This window comes from Glycine max, chromosome 16, assembly GCF_000004515.6.
Source record: "Glycine max cultivar Williams 82 chromosome 16, Glycine_max_v4.0, whole genome shotgun sequence".
Classification (NCBI taxonomy): Eukaryota; Viridiplantae; Streptophyta; class Magnoliopsida; order Fabales; family Fabaceae; genus Glycine; species Glycine max.
The window spans coordinates 4,125,842-4,133,178 of NC_038252.2; the positions used below are offsets into that span (position 1 = coordinate 4,125,842).

Sequence of the window (7,337 nt, forward strand, 5' to 3'; positions counted from 1 at the left end):
TAACTAGTCTAATGCCTTATTGGGCTTCTCCTGGTCTATTTTTAGTAAGGTCTTTCATATATTTCAATTTAGGGCCTAGATTACTATATTATTTAACTAAGGTCCTCCTTATTTATTAAAACAACCTAAATAATAATATTATTATTATTAAAACAACATTTCATGTAACAACTCTCTTCATTTACATTCCATAAAATTACTATAGTCATTTAAAAATATCTAATAGATTTCTACACTTAACACAAATATGTGCAATCCATTACGTAATATACAACATTATAACATAAAGGTATTAGGCCTTACGGCTTTCCAAAACAATATTATAAAAGTGAATACAATACTAAATTGGTTCCCTTAAGGGGATAATTACATCAAATAAATGCAAGGGTGAACTTATTTTATATATAAAAAAATATTTTAAAAAATAATTATAATTAATATATCAAAACTCAAAGGAATTCATTGCAACAACCATGACAACTAAATCACAACATCACTTGTCATCAAATTCAAATTATGAAATGCTTATACATCATCATGCATCCTATCATGCATGTCATGCAGACCCAACTTCATGGATATTTTTCACGAGGAATCAACATGGATGCATACCCTAGCATAATCGCACTCTTTGACCATTAAGGAAAGACCTAGAGTTGATCTTATGGAAGAAGTTGGTTGATTAAAAAATAAACAAGTGTGGTATGGGCTTACCTCTGTTAGACTTGTAAGACCTTACATTTATAAGAATTTGTCCACTTATATATTCTATAGTCCCATTTTCATTTTTCACCATGAAAAACCAAACACTAGGTTGATCCCACTAAACACTTGCAACTTGTGTGCCTACCTATATGCTATGTCATGTATGCATGTACACAATCCATCAATTGCACGTCATTTGTCAATTTCCAACGCCACAAGTTTTCTCTATCTTATAAATTCATCGTTTACCTATTCATGATACCTAAGAGCTCATCTAGCAGTTCTTATAAACTTGGCGAGGCATTCAACACTTTGAACCCTTACCCTTACAACATCCACAATTCCTCGTAAAGATGAATTTCATAAAATACACATGAATTCCAACTGTGGTGTCACTATAATACTTACGAAACAATAATATAAATATTTGGAATTAGTCTGAAAACCACTTAAAATAGTATTTTTTTAGAGTATCATCGCTTAAGCCACTTTGCTTCCAGTGATTACCTTGACCTCGAATCTGACCTCGCTTAAGCCATAATATTTCTCGCTTAAGCTACTGATCATCGCATAAGCTATACATGTCATCGCTTAAGCACTAGTGTAGACAATGGCAATTTCACACTTTGTCACCTACACCACTTAAACCATAACCATCATCGCTTAGGCCACACATATCCTCACTTAAGCTCTAGTGCTAATAAAGGTCATTACACCTACTGTCAACTATCATTGCTTAAGCTAGAGTACCCATAGCTTAAGCTATGCGGGTTTTGTAGAATTTTTTAAAATTTTGCATAGTTTCCTTCATGGCTTCCAAGTTCCAAATCAACCCAAATTCAAATTTCACATCTTATACAACAAATATAGGTTATTCCACACCAAACAACATCATTCTAAGTGTAAACCACACAAACAAAACAACCAAAATAATTAAAGCTCCCCTTAATTACCCTAAAATTTTGCAACTTTCTTGAGAAAGAATCTAAAGGGAGGAACTTGGTGATCCAAGAGAGTTATTTTCCTAACTCTGGTTGTAGGTCCAACTAGAGAAGGGTCCAATTAACACCAAAACAAACTCTAATCAAATTTTGATTCATCAATCAAAATTTAAGATGAAATCCATTCACGGGCTTCTTGGTGTGTAGAGAAAAATGATCAAAAAGGTCAAAAGAAGGAAGAGAGGTTTACCAATACTATAGGCACCCAGGGAAGCTCTAGACAAGAGAAAGACCTCTAATTGTGTAGAATCCTATTCTCTTAGCTCTGGTGAGGGAGACATGCTGGGCTAAAGAAGAATAAAATAAGAAAAGGAGGAGAAGCTTCAACATATATGAGATTTGAATTGGGTTTGGACTTTTACTATCCATGCCTTTTTCTTATACATACCCCTTCCTACATGTGCCGAAGCCCAAAATCAAGCCCACTAATCATAAAAGATCACCCAAACACACAATATACATGAAATTCCATGTTATTTTTATTAGTGAGCTTATTAAATATATGACATGAATTTGAATTTTGTTCCCTCTTGTATTTTAATCAAACACTTCATTGCACAAATAAGAAAAATGATGATGTTACCGATGTCATTATCACTCATTATTATTACTATTATTGTTATCATTGTCTCTATGGTCATTGTTTATCATTATTTGATCCATATCAAATAAAGATAATGACTTTTTTTATGAGTACATTAACAAGAACATTACAAATTTTATATCATAAGTTTTGTTTTATCTTCAAAATCAACACACATTCTCTCCATTAATCAATGCACGACCTATGCCTGGGTTTTAATTAATTAGAACAAAGTATTGTAAGGAAATTAGTGCGTATCACACTCAAAATCGAAATAAAAAACGTAAGATAGCCAAATTAGCTTTACATTTTTAGGGATGTTTTCATGTTTTTTTTTTTTGGATATTTTTTTGTAAATGTATTAATTATACTTTTACATGTTTATTCTTATTTTTTTACATGAGAAAAGAAAAGAAAGAAAATAAACTTTATTAATTTACTTTATGAATAAGTTTGGTCTTCTTCGTTAAATCCATTTTATTAGTAATACCATGCATAGATGGTTGCTCAAATTCTGGAACAGTTTCAAAAGTTTGATAAATAGATTCAAGGAATAGGTCGTGGATGCTGTGGATGCACGATTCTAGGCAAGTTCTAGGAATTAATTATGCGAGAGAAAAGACAGGAGAGAGAATAAGGTTTTTGATTTTAAAAAATTGAAATTAAATTACTATAACATCTTAAAATGAATGTATTAATTAGAAAGAGAAAATTACTATAACATATGAAAAGTAAGTATAACACCTCATAACTGCTGGATCAAAATGAAAACCTAGCTAGACTAAAGATTCATCACAAGCTGCACAATCCCCCTATTTGCAAACCGTTTAACATCTACTTAGGTACCCTTCTATGCTTGTATTTGTTTACAAAGGACAGAGAGAAGAACCATTAATTTACAACACATTTCGAGTAGATCTTGAATTGTTTCCAACAATAATATGGAAGCCAATTATTTGAGCTGGATGTTGATCAGAAAATAAAAGAGAAACAGTTTTCGTATCTTGATATCTTCTAGCAGAATCTTTCTTGACTTTCGTCAACCCCTCCTTTTAATCAAAGTTTCCGAATCTCCTACTTTTCCAATTTACCACAGTCCACAAGTGAAATTTTATGATGGGCTTCATTTTTTTATATTTTATTTTCTGATCTACTCGAAATGTGAGGACCACCACTGAGCGGAATAGATTTTGGAATCAAATGCATTTTCTGGATAGAATTGTGTTTACATGGCCTTCTAAAATTCTCAAATAATGGTGACGTAAAGTGAAAACAATTCCGTTTCCCAAACATTGCCTTCGTCAAAATACAAAGCCTAGACTTTGGTATATATCACTTTTGTACTCTAGAAATAAAAATCAAATTAATCCGAAATATTCACTAAAAAATAGAGTTTTTTGAGGTGCACATGATTTATATATATATATATATATATATATATGAGAAATTTAGACTTGATTAATTTTATTCACGACAAACGTATAAATTAATTATTATTCATGTATTGATATATTCATTTATTTGCAGGTCCTAACTATGTATGTACTTATGCATGTACTTGCACAATAAAATAATTGGAGACTCTCACGAGGTGTAAAAGATATTCCCACTGCAAAAGCAATAAAATATTATTCTATATAAAAAAGTGATTTGGCAAATAATATGAAATCTCAGTAAATTTAACAAACGTACGCCTTGGCATAATATTAAAGCTTACTGCCAACCCAAAAAAAATATTCAAAGCTTACTTACCAAAAAAAATAAAAATTCAAAGCTCACTCAAATAAACTTGATTTCACTTTATCAACCCACTTTCTTCTATGCCTGATGTTTTTTCTTTGGGAGTTGCTATTGGCTCTCTCGTACAAGAATTGCTATTGATTCTTATCAACTTTTGAAATCCATGGAAAATACCATTTTACTTCTCAATTCAAATCCACCACACCCACTCTCTTCCCCCTTCACCTTTCTTGCACCCAACATTTTTTCTCTTTTCATTGTGTAATTCTTAAAACCAGATGTAAATGCACAGTAAAAACACGATTTGATTGTAATCATAATTTTGTTGAGATATACGCATAATGCTAGTGTTTTTTAAGTCAACAAATACACAACAAAAAATGTGATTCTGCTTATAAAATTTGAATTGGAATCATAATTTTATTTCAGAACGTCAAATTGTTTTCATTGCATTTTTTTAAGCTGAAATAAATATACAATGAAAATGTAATTCCATATACAAAATATGAAACAAAATCATGATTATATTTCATAGTTTGTATGCAGAATCACGTTTTTATTATATTTTTTTAAGTCCAAACAAATATACAATACAATGAAAACATATTTACGTGTACAAAATCTAAAAGGGAAACATGTAAAGACGTTATATGCAAAGACGATGAGACATCCATGCTATGCCCAAGAAAAAGTGTCAATCCTAGTTCTAGTAATGTCTCTTTAGGTCTCTCACCATGGAAAAGTAAATTTCACCCGTTAGATCTAGTAGTTTAAAAATTACCAGTTGATATTTATCTTTCTTTTCTATTTATTTTTTTCTCTTTTTCTTCCCCAATTTCCCAAATTGTCCCTAATCATCATTCCTTTTTCTCTCACGGAGTCACGGTCAATCTTTCTCCATCCCCGAATCTCCTTAGTCCTTCCACCAGTCCAGTGCACCATTCTCTTTCTTTCTTTATTAAATTTGACATAACAAAGACATTTAAAAGGTTCTTTAAAAATCAATTTATAAAGGGTGGTCTACTCAACTATATAAGTATTTATCATATTCATGAATTATCTGTGGAACTATTCTTAACATTATTCTCTGCAGTATCATCGATCGAAGTTTGATTTATATTTCGTTTTTGCAGATTTATTTTTTTGTCTATATTCATCGGAAAACAAACAATGAACTGCACCGCTGTCGACGACGGCGCTCTATCGTTAGAACTTTTCCCGGCGGCTCCTCCCCTTTCCTTCTCGATTCCGACCCCGAGTCCCTTGCCCCCGAATCGATCCAGTGCGCCATAAAAATACAGATCAGAGTGAGTGCGGAAAACACGTAATAGTGGGTATCCTGATAAGATCCAAGATTCTCTTTTCAAGACTGGGTTTCAGAATGATATTACCGTTACCAAATAAAAGAAGGAAAAAAACAATTTTTGTTTGGACACTGTGGCGATTTGTTGAACTGGGCTTCAAAACCGACACAAAGGGAAGCAAATGTGTTCAAGTCAAATTGCAATTTCAGATTTGAGCTTGTTTCTTTTTTTCATATCTAAGCTTGTTCTAAGTGTCATGGGTGCTTGTAGGAATCACAAATCCAAGAGCTGGAGGTTTTGTGAGTCACACCACTGTTGCCTGCAACATCGAAACGGTGACGAATGGGTGGCTCATGATATTTTTCCGATGGTGGTGCATTTGCGTTATGGGGGCAGAGTGGATCTGAATACAGGGAATGGGAGAATGAGGGAAGGATAAAAATGGAAATGAATGACAGAAAAAGTAAAAATTAAAAAGAAAAATCTCAACCTTACAATTAAAAATTATTATATCTAAAGGCTCAAATGGTAAGGTTTCTGACGCTAGCCTGCGTCAATGTAACAATGTACAAATAAGTATGCATTGTCCTATCTCAAATTTTCTTGCTTGCACCACTATAACAGTAATCTCAATGTTGCCAAGCGGTCTTAGTTCACTACTTTGCATCATAAAATAAATCCTCAATACTTATTACAATTATATTTTGTATATCACAAATTAATTGAAATATACAAATATTGCAATTCATGAAATTTTAGATATCACATAGTGACTTCCCACTTCCAAAAATATAATTCACCATGCCTTGAATTAAGCAGTCTTTGAAAAAATGTTAATTCCTATCATCGCAAATTGTGTACTGGAATCCAAAAATCTTGTAATTATAAAATGTTGCTTTGTCAATCACCAGAAATTCGCAGTGCCACTGCTTGAGCTCCTGGTGTTTTCCATCAGGTTTCGGTGCAATGTTTTATACCATCAAATTCATAAATCATAAACACAAAATGTGATAAGAAAATGCGAACCCAAAAGATAAGGCATTTGAATCTTTTAATTAACAGTACTTTTAAGAAAGATTGGATACAAACTGAGATCATGATGTTAATTAGCTGCCACAAAGTAATCTAATTCAACAGTGCCATATTGCTGCGCAGTTCCCCCATATGTCAAGTTTGGCATTTTCTCTAGTACCCCATACAAGCTGATTAAAGGCTTTGTCCTTTCAATTATAATTTTCTCATTATAATTTCCAGCTCCAATATAATGTACAAAATTACACGCTTGGTGTTCCCACTACGTATGTTGTTAATGGCATCAGTGATGGTCTTGAATTTCCCACTTCCATCTTGCATTACCTTCACAACCTTAACACCTTCTTCAGCAGCCACCAATGCGGGGTCCACAGTTCTTTTTTCTTTGATCTAAAGGCCCTATATTAGTACTAAACCATGTGCCCAATTGTTACTTGTCAGCACGAATTGACACAATGTCATCAAAGAAAACAACTTGGGTTGTTAGAAAAGCTACTATGAGAGTCACCTGAATGGTAGTGCATATAGTTTTTGAGGCCATATTTCCAACTTTTTCTTTTTGGACTTGTCTTATAGGTGATAACAATTGTAATTTACAAGAAATATATGAATGGAGAGATTCCTAAATTTGAGACTTTGTTCATTTTGAGAGGAGTTAGTTTGAATCAACAGTCTTTTGTTAGGAAGCTAAAATTAAACAAGGGATTTAAAGTTGATTGGTGTTTTAATTTCTAATCATACAAATGTGTACCTCGAAATTGAATACAATTTTACATAATGAATGTAGGTCATGAATTAATAAGAAAATATTGATTGGTAATTTAGCATGGATCAGTAGGTTGTCGTGATTTAGAATATTTTTATTTTAATTAGGATTCATTTGTTTGTATTTTAGCATTAAAAGATAAAATTTACTTTCATTTACAATAGTAGGGTTGGGGGATAGAGTATATTTACTTTCATTTGCAATTT

General features: G+C 32.2%; 1 pseudogene; it reads right to left on the minus strand.

Moving 5' to 3' along the window:
* Positions 1-5,876: 5,876 nt before the first annotated feature.
* Positions 5,877-6,935, minus strand: LOC100786586 (pectinesterase 2-like; annotated as a pseudogene).
* Positions 6,936-7,337: the final 402 nt, after the last annotated feature.